Below are 14,798 nucleotides of genomic sequence, written 5' to 3' on the forward strand. Positions count from 1 at the left end.
TGGTTCATAGCATAATAATAACTTAATAATAATTTGATAAGGGGGTGGTGTGAGGGCATGGAAGAGAACATTAAAATACTGGGGAAGAAACAGTGGACTCTGGAGGTGGTGGGGAGTCGAAGCCATGTATGTCAGAAAATCTATTTCAAATTATATTGTAAATAATAATACCTAAATAAAAATCAAAAAAGAAAAATAATGTATATTTTACTTATTGATTTTCAGTTATTTTTAATTTCTTATACATGAAAGATAGGCAACAAAGGCTATAGCTTAGAGACAAAGGATATGATTATTTGTACTATGCCCTGCTTCCAATTCTAGTATTATATTACAATAAAAAAATTTGTAGATTCAAAAATTTGGCTAAGTCTAACTAGAAATGTTTGAAATAAATATTTTTCTAGAATGAATAAGTATAGTTACTGTTTTACATGAGCAATCAATACCAATGTATACTTTGATAAATATTAAAATTTATAAATACATATTTTTTCTTTTTTGGGGGGTGGGTTCATACCCAGTGGAGTTTAGGGGGTTAATCCTAGCTCTGTGCTCAGAAATTTTCCCTGGCAGACTCTGGGGATCATATGGGATGCCAGGATTTGAACCGTCCATCCTGAATTGGCTGCGTGCAAGGCAAAGGCCCTACTGCTGTGCTATCTCTGGCCCTTATAAATACATATTTTAATGGCCTTTTATTATATGTTAGTAAAATTTATTTTAGGAGAAATGTTGTTCAGCCTATATTATTTTTCACTTTTATTTTATATAGATATAGTTACAGCAAGTTTTTACAAAGAAAGTTTAATTATATAAGAATTTGGTTATAAAATTGTCAATTAGCAACCAGAGAAATGTATAGCATTGGGCATTTCTCTTCTATTTGATGGATACAGTTTTTGATTCTCATCTTCCCAGATAGTCCCTTAAACCTTCCAGGATTATTTTCTAGTATAGAGTTTGGCAGAACTTTTCAATATGGCCAGCTGTGACCCCCAAACAAAAATAAATAACAAGAACATGATAATTATTAATATTATTAATGAATTTTACTTCTACATAAAATAAAGTGATGCATTTTAAAGTTTGTTCATCAGTTATATTCCTGTTCTATTCTAGTAATAAAACAAGACAAAACTTTTCTCAAGACTCTCCAATGATTATTATTTTTCAATTTTTGTTATTGTCTTAGTCAAGGAAAATTATAGTTCAGCCACACTTGTGGCTCAGAAGTTACTTCTGGCTCTGCAAGAATTACTCTTGGTGGTGCATAGAGACCACATTGGATGCCTGGGATTGAACTTGGTTTGTTGAATGCAAGGCAAGCAATCTCCCAAGTAATTTGCTCCAACCCCAAAGGCAACATATTTATATAGTTAAAATTATTTTCAACAGAACTTTAATGTATGGGGAAAAGAAGAGGAAGCTCATGAAGCCCACTCACAGACTGATAAAGTTTCTAACCATCAGTTTCACTCAGGACCAAATCTCTGATGGTCTCCAAGAAGAAGTTTATCTATTGAGTCACCCTCAGCTGTCAGATTCAGACTGAGATTTGGTAGCTGTCTCATCATATATGTCCTCCTTCCTACAATGGATTGAATGTTGAGTTATACACTGTTTTCTATACTTTAACATCAGTAGTAAACTGTAAATCACAGGCCCTGAGAAGAGTTTTAGACTTGGAATGCATCTCCACTGGGAAGGCATCTTTCTTTTGACAGGGTATAGGCACAGGTGGGGCTTGAAATAGGCCATGTTTTTAATTTCATCTTGGATATGGGACAATCGTAGGAGGAACTCTACTTTTTTGTGGCATGGCACTGCTGGAACTGGGTGGGAGTAATTTTCTCAGTCAGAGGTACTTTATCTGTTTTGTCACTAAACCCCTTAAAGGTTTCAGGTTTCAGCAGCAGGAATCCCCTTGCAGGGGTCCCAAACTCAATTTACTGGGGGGGGGGCCCAGGAGGCAAAGTCGGGGTGATCCTTGAGTGCAAAGTCAGTAGTAAGCCTTGAACATTGGGGTGTGTGACCCAAACAACTAAAACAAAACAAAACAGAAAAAGATTTCTCTAGGGCAGGGCTACAAAATGTTGTACAGAGGGCCGCAAACGGCCCGCAGGCCGCGAGTTTGTGACCCCTGCCAGGTTCCTTTACTCAACTCTTCCTTTCCTATTTCATATCTAGTATCTTTCTAGAGGTACCTTCCAAAACTTGGATAAAAAAACAAAACAAAACAAAACAAAAACAATTGCCCAAGTTACCCAAAATTGCCGGGTGTCTGAGTCCCCTCCATAAATACCCTGTAAACATTGTCCATAATCTTTTTTTCAAATTTTGGTTCCAAGGAGCCCTCATTAGGGAACCAGAAATGTAATTTCAAAGGTGACAATTTTAAGGCAGGACTGGAGCTGGTATCAGGAAATTCATCTCGAGTTCTGCTTGGAAATGGACTGAGTGGCGGAGAGTGGACAATGCAGAATCAAGTCAACAAAAATCATGGCATATTTAGTCTGGTACAAGAGACACTGGTAGGGCTTAACTGGGCACTGTTTTTATCCCATCTTAATGATAAGTATGGCTAGGATTCTAATTCCCCAGTATCCCAGAAAACCAGTTATCCTACTCATCTTTTAGGGGTTGATAGAATACAGTCCTTTATTCATATCCCTGTTGTCTAGTCCTTTTTTTTTTTTCCACATCCTTTGCAAAGTTCTCACATCTCTGTTCAGATGCTAGATATGCTGATCTCGTCGGCCGGCAAGGATCAGTTTCCCCCTCAAAGCATGTCTGGGTCAAAGAAGGTTTTACCTTGACCAGGAAATAATGAGTCTAATGCAGATAAGAAGAGACACTTATAACAGTGCATATTTAGGAAAAGGAGAACTGGAATACATGTAGGGTGGAAAGCCCACGACACCAGAGATGAGCAGCTAGGGATGAGGAGACAGGGAAAAGTTAAACATAAACACTGGGAATTAGGAATTTTGGTGAGCAACACAACTGGACATAAAAATAACCTTAGGTCTCTTGACCACACTTTCTGGGAGAAACAGTTCAGAATCAAGCCTGTGAGTGATCTTTGATTATGGAATGATGGCACCCCTATTTGTGTTGTCCTCCATTTTTAGAGTTTATGCCTCTGGAGATCTTCCTTAGGAGAATCCCCAGCGCCATGGCTCTGGGTCCCCTGAAACAATTGCTCTATGTAGTTCCTGTCTGACGGTTAACAAACAGCTTCACAGGAGGGATCAAACAATTGGTCAAATTCAGGGCAAGTACCCAATGTACTGTAGCTCCAACCTCAAAAACAACTTCTTATAAAGATAAAAATATTATCATAATAATTCTAATAAAATTAGAAGTTTGTATTTTAGTTTTATGGTATATATTACAATATTCAGAATAAAAATGATTTTGTCTTCAAAGAAACCTGTCATTGCCCTTCCTACCTTACTCAAAATGTATGAATTCTGACATCCCAAATTATCTCATCTTAAGTGCCAGATTTTTCCTGTTACAGAAATGCATACAAAAATAGGGAAGACATTTAAATATTAATGTTGGCTTAGTGTACCTCCACTAAACAGATCATTCATATCTAATTTTTATACTATAAATCACTTGATAAGGTTGGTCTTTATGCACTCTGAGATATGACTTAGAGAGGTTATAAAGTATGTATGTTTTATGTTCTTAAAAAGTCAACTCAAAGACATTACGAGGAAAAGAACAAATAGTATGTGTTAAAAATACAAGTATATTCCTAAGCAGAACAATTTTTAGAAAATAATGAGCATAAAACTTATAGATCTGAAATATTTTCCACCATTCTCTGAACAATTTACTTGCTCAAACTTTAAAATTTATAATATATTTTTTCAACCACATATATATTAAAATAGTCAAAATGTAATGTCTCTTTATTGCTTTATCAAAATTGGATTGGAATTTGCAGGATTAAGGAAGCAAAATAAAGTGGTTAAATTATTCTGATTTGTATAATTTGCTGAACCATTTCCTGAGAGAAGTTACTTTTCTCATTTTGATTTATACAAAATAAACTTTTCTGCTAATAACTCAAATCACTAGATGCTTAGAATGGGCCAGTAGGACACACTATACTAGAATTTATGTCAATAGAGAGCTACTATTTTCCTCAATATTCTCCCCAAACCAATACAAATTGAATAATGTTTCTCTGTCACTTTACATGCAAGCTATGTATGGTTACATGGTTCATAGTATTTTTTTTTTTTAGTTATGATGCAAAAAGCACTTTGTGAGGTATGCCAGTCTCTGTGGTGAGAGATGATATCTTAGTGTTATTTTTATTTGAATTTTATGATAATTATGTGGAACCATTTTTCCCTGTACCTTTGTCCATCTAAATTTCTTATTTTAAAAAATGTCCTTTGAATTCTTTGTCCAATTTATGGATGAGGTTAGGTGTGTGTGTGTGTGTGTGTTTTGCTAAGGTCTACCTTTGCCTTATATATCTAGTTAGTAATCTCTTATTAAAGGGGTATTGGTGAACAGTTTTTTACGTCTATGATAAACTTTTTATCCCATTCAACTATTCCTTTGATGTACAGAAGATTCTTAGTTTAATATAGTCCCAGGTGTTTATCTCTGCTTTCACTTGTTTGGCCAATAGTATTTTATTTTTGAAGATGCCTTTAGATTCAAAGTCATTGACTATTCTGCCTACATTTTCCTAACACTACTTATGACATAGCTTTTATTACTACACTTTTTTTCTTGCCCCTTACCAAAGATTAGTTGATAATATACTGAGGGTCAGTCTCAGAATATTGAAATCTATTTCATTGATCTTTTTACTAGTACCAGGCTGTTTTAATGACTACTGTTTTATAGTAAATTTTGAAGATTGAAAAATGTATGCCCTCCATTTAATTTTTCCAATGATTTCTTTAGCTATTAATGGAGTTCATTGTTTCATATAAATTTTAGGACTGTTTTTATCTATTTTCTTGAAGCATTTCATTATATCTTTATAGGGATTGCAATAAATTTATATACTGCCTCAGGATTGTCGTTCTTTCTATTTATTTTTTGAAAAACTTTTATTCAAGCACCATAATTACAAAATTGTTCATAATTGAGTATCAGTCTTACAGTGTATTTCACCTTTCAGCCATGAATATTTTCCACCATCAGTGTTCATTTTTTTCCTCCACCTCACCCTATCCCTGCTCCAGAGATTGGCATTTTGCTCTTCTCTCTCTATCTATCTCTCTTCCTTTTTACTTTTTAGACAATGTGGATTGTTCTATTGTTAATGAAGGAATACTGTGAATATCACTTTATCTTTATCAATACTCAGTTATAGTCCCAAATGATCAGTTCCAATTATCATTATCATAGTGGTTCCTTCATTGCCCTAACTGCAATGTACCACTATTATTATTAGGCAAGCTTCCTACCATGTACTGTTCTTCATAGGCCTCCTCTCTATTGTCCCTGAATATATTACAACATTATATTTTGTTTTACTATATCTTATAAATGAATGTGATTATTCTAGATCTATTACTTGCCCTCTGACTAATTTCACTCAGCATAATACTCTCCATTTTATCAAGTATAAACAAATTTCATGACTTCATCTATCACAACAGGTGTCTAATGTAACGTAGTGTAAATATACATAGTTTCTTTAGCCATCTGTTGCCATCTTGTTTTGAATTGCATCTCCCTAATGACTAGTGATGTGTAGAATTTCTTTTTCACATGTCTTTCGTACATCTTTATTTCTTCTTAGAGGAAATGTCTGTTTATATAGTATCCCTTTTTTTGGATGGTGTTAAATTTTTTTCTTTTCTTTTTAAAATATTTTTTTTATAAAATCTTTATTTAAGCACTATGATTCCAAGTATGATTGTAGTTGGGTTTCTTGCTGAGCACCACCAGTGCCTTTTGTCTTTCAGATATTAAACCCTAATTGAATGTATATTGGGTGAATAGCTTCACCCATTTCTTGGTTAGTCTTTGTGTCCTAGTCATCCTTTCCTTTGAGATAAAGGAACTCTTCCATTTACTGTGCTACCATTTATTTATCTTTGTTTTCACTTTCTTAGCAATTCTTGTTTCTTCCTTGAAGATGTCTTTAGCTTGAATGTCATGCAGTGTTCTGCCTATATTTTCCTCTATGTACCTTATGGTATCAGGTATAATATCAAGATCTTTAATTCATTTTCTTGTGATTTTTTGCATGAAGATAGATTTTGGAGTTACATTTTTTGTATGTAGGTTACAAGTGTTCCTAAACCACTTGTTGTAGGGGCTTTTCTTGCTTCACTTTGCATTTCTTTGCATTCCTTTATCAAATATTAATTGATTGTATACCTGTGGGTCCATCTCAAAAAATTAAAGTCTACTTCACTGATCAGAGGGTCTGTCTTTATTCCAGTAACATGCTGTTCTAATGACTACTGAGATATAGAACAGTTTAAGTTTGGGGAAAGTGATTCTACCTATCTTCTCTTCCGCAAGGATTGCTTCCTATATGGTCCCCCGAGCCAGAAGCAGTTTCTGAGTGCATAGCCAGGAGGAACCCTTGAGCATCACCAGTGTGCTCCCCCCAAAAAAGAATTTATCTTTTTTGTGGCTTAAAGATTCTCAAAGAAATCATTGATTACCCTTTGTATTTGTATAGTATCTCTAATAATATTTCCCTTTTTCTTTCTGATACTATTTATTGTTTCTTTCTTTCTTTTTTCTTTTTTTGGTTTTTGGGTCACACCCGGTAACGCTCAGGGGTTATTCGTGGCTATGCGCTCAGAATTACTCCTGGCTTGGGGGACCATATGGGACACCGGGGGGTTCGAACCGGGGTCCGTCGAAGGCAGGCACCTTAAGTCTAGCGCCAGCTCCCGGCCCCTATGGTTTCTTTCTGCTCTCTTTGTTATGAGTATTTTTTTTTTTTGTCACAACCGGTGGCATACAGGGGTTACTACTGGCTCTGCACACAGAAATCGCTCCTGGCAGGTACGGAGGACCATATGGGATGCCGGGATTTAAACCACCGACCGTTCTCCTGAATTGGTTGCAAATGCCTTACCACCGTACTATCTCTCTGGCCCCTGTTATGAGTCTTGCTAATGGTTTATTGATCTTGTTTATGTTTTCAAAAAATCAACATCTGGTTGATTCGGTGCATTTAGTTTTATTGATCTTTTTTTTATTGTTTTCTGAGTATCCAGTTCATTAATTTCTGCTCTAAAAGTTATAATTTCCTTCTACCTGCCTACTTTTGACTCCTTTTGATGATCATTTTCCAATTTCTCAAACTATTCCATTAATTTATTAGGTAGGTCTTTCTTCCTGATGAATGTTTGTAAAGATATAAACTTTTCATCTTAATATCTTTTGCTGTGTCACACAAATTCGAATAATTTGTGCTTTATTCATTATTTGTTTTCAAAAATCTTTTGATTGCTTTGACTTTGTCTAGCCCAACCATTGTTCAGCAGTGAGCAGTTTAATTTTCAGGTCTTAAAGTTGTTTTCTATTTCTGTATTCTACTTCTATTTTCAATGCATTGTGGTCTGAGAAAAGAGTTGATACAATTCTAATCTCTTGATTTTATGTAGTTATATTTTGTGCCAGCATGTGATATATTTTGGAAAATGTCCTATGTGCACTAAAGAAGAAAGAAGCTTTTGGGGATGGAAAACCCTAAATATGTCTACTAAGTGAGTATCTTCCATTTCTTCCTTCATAGCCAGTATATCCTTGCTAAGTTTTAGTGTGATTGATCCTTAATTGATGTCAAAACTGTTCAAGTCTCCCACAAATATCATGTTGCTTTTATGTCTTTTTAAGGTCTATAACCAGTAGTTTTAAGTATTTTGCTGGCTCCTCACTAGGTGCATATGTATTTAGGAGTGTAATTTATTCCTGTTGTGCCTATAACTTGATTATTAAGAAATGAACCTCTTAGTCTCTAATAAAGTTTTTAAGGCTGAAGTCTATGTTGTCTGATATTAGTATGACCACCACAGCCTTTTAAAGGGAGTTGTTTGTTTGAAGGATTGGCCTCCAACTTATGAGTTAATGTTTGTTCTGAATATTAAATGTGTTTCTTGCAGATCACTAAACATTGGATTCAATTTTCTGATTCATTTTGTCTCTCTGTGTCTCTTAACTGGTGCAATTAGCTCATTAATGTTGAGAGATTATTGTCATCGTTTTTGTGCAATCTTGTAAAAGTTTTGTGCGTTTGTGAAACCTATCTGCCTAAAAATAGACTATTCAGTTTTTCTTAAATTTAGATTAACCTTGAGAATATAAAGTTCCTAAACTGTTATTTATTTGGAAAGCCCTATATCCTTCCTTCAAAGCTGAATAAATATTTGGCTGGGTGAAGTACTCTTGGTGAGGTACTCATTTCATTGAGCTTTTTTTTTTTTTCTTCATTATATTCCACAACTGCCTTCAGGTCTAGAGGGTTGTTTTTGATAAATAAGTAGTTAATTAAGGATCTTTCTTTGTATCTAATATTTCTTTTTGATTTTGAAGCTTTCAATATTATATCTCTATATGAGAATTTTTTTATCATTGTTAATAGGATGTGCCTTGTGGTGCTTTTATTTGGGTTTCTTTAGCTAGTACTCATCAAGCATTTAAGATATGTGTGTAGCATTCTTCAATTCTGGTAACCTCGGCAATGATGACTTTGACTGTAGCTTCTTAATTAGAAGTTTCTTCTTGCCTCTCTGGGACCCCACTGATAATTATGTTGTTTTTGTTGAATTTGTTCCAAAGTTCTATTATATGTTTGCTTATTTTGAGGATTCTTTCCGTCTTCTGGTCATTTGTCTATTCCAATTTCTTCTGTTGTATGGAGGTGCTGTGCAAAGCTCATCATGCATATCACTGATTCAGCCTTGGCAGCTGTTATTCTGCTTATGAGGCTTTCCACTCAATTTTTCATTTTTGCCTACCAGTTTTTGCAGACATGTTATAGCAGTTTAAAGTTTTCTCATTTTTAATCTCATATCCTCTTTAGTCTTGTTTGCTGTTCCTTTGGTTTGTTCTATAGTTTCTTTGAGTTCTTTGAACATTCTCCACATTTTCTCTCTAAATTTTATATCGGAGAGAATAAATAGATGGCTGATGTTGGCTGAGACATCAGAACTACCATATTCAATCACAATGTGTTGTGTGGTTCTGTGATGTCTGCCCATTGTGAGCTTTGCATTGTTTGATGATTTTTTTTGTTTTGTTTTTGTTTTTAGGACTGCCACAGTTTACAGGAGCATTGACACATGTACATACACATACACACTTGAGTGATGATATTTTATGTGATGGGAGTCCTTGTCTTGGAGCAATGTGAAACTATGAAGCAAATTGACCTCACTGAAGCCTTGCTGCCTTGGTTTGCCATCTCACAACTATGCTGTTGTGAGGCCTTTCTGTAGGACTTAGTCTTTTCTCACACCCTCAGTTCTAATATCAGTGTTTTTTTGGCAGATGGGTCTGAGCCACTCAACAGCTCAGATCCCTGTTACTCAGAGTCCAACTCTAGGAGTAAGGGCAGCACTCTCAGATAGTCTCCCAACAATGGCAACTGTCTCCTAGCCCAACCCCACTGTTGGCAGTTTATTAGTGTCACTATTAGTATGGCTTATTTGGTACCCCTTAGTTGTAACCTGTATTCTTGTGGTTCTCTTTGACTAGAAGAATTTCCATGCAGTGATGTGAAGCAGAATGATACACTTTGGGGGGCTTGCACTGACCTGGAATGAAATGGCTCTTTTGAGTCAACAAGGAATCTATGGTCAGTCTAATTTTTTGTCTTGGGATTGTGTGACTAGGTGAAGCCAAACTGGTATGGGTTGGAGAACACCTGCCCTCGTCCTGGTCCTGGTATTTCTCTTTCTGTGGGAGCATACTAAGTAAAGTGAAGAAGGTGCTTCTGGGTGAAAGAGCAGCCACTCCTTGTGTTTCTGTTTTCCTCAATTTCTTGGAAAAATTATGTCATGTTTACTAATAATATAAATTCTACATTTCATCATCATTTTTATATCAAATTCCTAAAAATTCAGTGGATTAAATTTCACCCATTTTTGCTATGCAGAGATCATAGCAACAAATAAAGATCTTCAGTCCAAAAGCCTAAATTTAACTAATATTGTGATTTGGGTCAAAAATTATTTTGTTTAGTCAAACATGGAGATGAAATCACAATTGTTTCTCTGAGAACAGAAGCACATAACTCAAACAAACATAATAGCCACTTTTTTTAAAGAGAGATACATTAATTTTCTTTTACACTGATTTTTTTTCCGAAAAATTTATTTTTTATTTAATATTTTATGTGCTACTTTAACAAAACAAATTACCTCTAAAAAACCAATCAAACTGTGGTAGTGAATTTTATCCCTGGCTTAAGCATCAGATGAGTCTTGGCTCAATCAATAGTCACTACCAAAATATCTTATTTTACTTAAAATTTTGATCAACATATTTTTAGTTTTTGCTGAATTAAACTATTTTAAGGAGATGGAATTTTCTTCATAAACATTGTATGTTATAAAAATTATATGCATGCAAATATATATACATATATAAATGGGGAATACACTCAGGTGTTATGGGTTACTTTACTCAGGGATATCTTTTGAAAAGACTAAAGAAAATATGTTGTATCAGGGACTGAATAGAGTTTAGCCATATTCAAGGTAAGCACCCTACCTGCTGTACTATCCTCCAGTCGCATAAACAATATATTTATAAATTACTCAATTCATTAATGATAATATTCTTTAAATTCAGAAGAAGTATAATGTAAATTAAAGATGTTTCTTTTCTATTGTCATGGGACCTAACAATTTTTCAGGATTTATTATAAAATTAATTTTGCATCATTTTATAAAACTTAATTGTATGAGGAATGTAGAACACAGTTACCTAGACAACCTAAAACTCAAGCATGAATGTATGTGAAAACACTGTTGAATTGTCTTTTTAACTATACAGGTTTGTAGTCATTTGCTTTATAATTAGAGTGGCCTTATTTTAAGAGATATTTGAAAACATAATATTATAAATTTGTTCTGTCTATAGTGATTTGTGACTTAAAGTTTTCATATCCATATAGTAGACAGCAAATATTAGTAGATAATGCAACACAGTAGGAGATATATTAGGATTCTAAAATAAATTCTAAATTGCATTTGTTTTTGCAACTTATTTTAAAGTTATGAAAATAAATGTCTATAAACTATAAATCATATTACATTATGTACACCTAATATATTCAGTTCATTTAATAAACAGATACTCTCACACACCTCCTACTCCCCTTTTCAATCCTGTTTATCTCAAACACCTCTCATTTGTTGCCTGTGTCCTTGAAATCTACCTTTCAAACTGCTCTCTGCAGTTGCTACAGCTATGATTTTCTAGACAGATCTTATATTAGCCTGCCAGGGTCTAATTCATAAAATATTTCTAACACCACAGATTAGTTCAGAGCCATTTTACAGCTTTGGAAAGTCTATACCATAAAGAAAGCTCTTTTCACTCCAAAGACATTTGCATTTTATTTGTGCCTCAAAGGAGGAACAATCTAAACTGATTAGAATCCACAGACATTCTGCATAATGAAAAATTAATTGCATCAATCTTTTCACTGTAGTGGTCTTAACAACTCATTTTCAACTGGTCATTTTTCCACCTGCTCACCAGGGCCCAGGCAGCTGAGGCAAGCATATCTCTGACATTTACAGAATACCAATGAAGCTAAGGTCACTAGTACATCATTCAAGTGGGAGCTGAGAAATCTGAAAGAGACATAAGATATTTGGATGAGCTAAAAACTATTATGTGACATTGGAGGGCAAATGCATGCTATGACAACCTCATCCAGGCATAGTTTGAATTAACAAAATAGAAAGTAAAAGAGAAAGTCTAAATCACCAACTGGAAAGGTTACAGTAGTTCTACCTCATTGGAGATTGAGTGTTATTTGCTCCTGACAAGTGGTGATAAATCAATAATTGAAAGCTAGCATTATTGTAAGCAGTTTGATATGCCAGGTGCCAACAGTATTTGAATGCATATACATCCAAACCAAGACTTTGCTTTTGAAATAGTGCTGTAATACACTATCATAAAACAAAATTCTGTTACTTTTGGACAATATTTTTTATGTTCTTAATACAAAGATTTATCAGGATAAGATATCATATTTTAAGAAAATTCTCATATATTTTCAATAAATTATCATAATTCTTATATTTTCTGTGACTGGTTGCAAGTAAATGCTTTTTGAAATAATTTCCTTGGTTTTAACATTCAAGTAAATGCATAATAAACAAAAGATCAGAAAATTTAAGATAACATTCAAGATCAGATTTTTGTCAAATGTTCACAGTGGTTTAATGAAAACTTGTTTTTATGCTTACTGTGTTCCAGACTGAAAAATAGTAAAATATGAACATTCAGTCTCATAGTATCCTAATTGCATTTAAATATTTTGATTTCAGGCCTTGGGAGCTAGCTCAAGGATCTGGGTAACAAGCACTGTATATTCAAGGACTGGGATCGATCCCCATCACTGAATCACCCTATGTACTGCCAAGTGTAAACCAAATGATCCTTAAATACCACTAGAATACCCCTTCTAGTGACATCTCAGTATCCTTGGCATGCATGGGAATTCCCCCATTTAACCCATTAAAGTTGACTAACAAACTGATTAAAGGAATAATATTGAAATCAAAAATTAGATTAGCTTACCTCAAAAATAGGTAATGCATGTAGATGTATTTTAAAAGTATAAATATATGTATATATTCATAATTTTAACTCTAAAAGATGCATTGAAAGTTGGCAATTTATTTCATGAAATTGAGTCAGAAGGTAACTGAATTTTTCCTTACAGCTATGTAGTTTTCCATATATATATAATATATATATATGTATACATACATATAAATATATGTGTGTGTGTGTGTGTGTGTTACCACATCTTCAGGATGCACTCGCTTACTCTTGGCCATGTACTTGCTTATTCTAATGTTAGCTTCTGGACATAAACATGTCATTTCAGTAGGCATATCAAATGGAAAATAAATAGATTAGAATATTTGTTGAGACATTGTCTTAATAAGCACTGTATTTTGTGTCTAATATAATATAGCACTGCAATGAGAAACGAGGGCAACCAACCTATATCTCAAAAAAACTGTGAACAAAAAGATTAAATACTTATAGACATATTAAAATTAAGGCACTAAAACATTCTTATAGTGAGCACTGTAGTGCGAGTCTATCGCTTCCAATTGCATTCTGCACCTGTTTCTGTGGATAAAGGCCACAGAATATTATTATAGGCATCTATAAAGAGCAGTTGAGCTAATACTTGCTATATCTAAATAGTTATATTAGTTGCTAAAGGTCTCTTTTAAGTATAGAAGAGAATATAAGCTTTTGTGCTTCTCTTCCATTCAGTTTCTTTTCTTCTCCTTACTATACTCTGGGGCCAAGGGTGTTTAAAACAACTATCATTTAAGCCATTGTGTTTCTTGTGCAGTTATTCTAAACACCACATATAAGTGGTATCATTCTGTATTTATCCTTCTGTCTTACTTCCTTTAACATAATATCTTCAAGTTCTATCCATGTTGCTGCAAATTGTATCATTCCTTACAGCTATGTAGTATTCCATTGTATATATGTACCACATCTTTATGATGCACTCGATTATTGTTGGACATCTAGGTTGATTCCAATTCTTAGCTATTGTGTTGAGTGCTGCAATGATTAGAGTTGTGCATATAGAATACCTATATACTAGAGTATAAGCCAACCCAAATATAAGCTGACTCCCCTAATTTTACCCTAAAACCTGGGAAAACTTAGTGACTCAAGTATAAGCTGTGGTGGAAAATGCAGCAGCCACAGGTAAATTTCAAAAATATATACCCAAAACAATTAAGATAATAGTAATCAGTAGGTTAAATGATTTTTTCAATATTTATTGCTTAAAAAAACCTTGTAAACTAGCAACAATAACTTTAAAACCTAAAGTGCAGAAAACTGTAGCTTAACAGACAATTAAGCTAAATAACAAAGGTTAAAATCCTTCAAAACTGGATTCCTCCTCCTCATCATCTGTATGTCAAAGAGAGCTTCAGCTGTATCTGATTTGAAGGTATCAGCAGAGACACTGTCATCATCACTGAGTTCGCAGATATTATCATCACTGCTGTCGCTATCCTAAAAAACATTTTTCACAACCCCCATGCGACTGTAAATAGTATTTTTATTAAAAACTTTAACCTGGAAAACAAAAATATATAAAATAACTTGAGCTGATTTTTGTTGTTGTTGTTGTTGTTTTGGGCCACACCCGTTTGATGCTCAGGGGGTATTCCTGGCTAAGCGCTCAGAAATCGCCCATTGGGGGGCCCTTGGAGGCGTGGGGGGACCATATGGGACGCCGGGGGGTTGAACCAGTGTCCTTCCTTGGCTAGTGCTTGCAAGGCAGACACCTTACCTCTAGCGCCACCTCACTGGCCCCTTGAGCTGATTTTTGAATCAGAGGTGATGCCTGGATTAATGGCTACAATGAGCACGTTTTGCAATGCATAGCTTTTCAAAGCGGAGTTTGAAGCAGGACATAGCAACTCTCCACGCCAGAGACATACAGAGACATAAACATGGGGCTTAACTTGTTATGACAGTGTTTGCCAAGGTCAAACGCCCTCCCACCCTTTATGGAGCCTGTAAGGGATCCGCTCCCCCAATACCTTATG

Source organism: Suncus etruscus, chromosome 16 (assembly GCF_024139225.1).
Source record: "Suncus etruscus isolate mSunEtr1 chromosome 16, mSunEtr1.pri.cur, whole genome shotgun sequence".
Lineage (NCBI taxonomy): Eukaryota > Metazoa > Chordata > Mammalia > Eulipotyphla > Soricidae > Suncus > Suncus etruscus.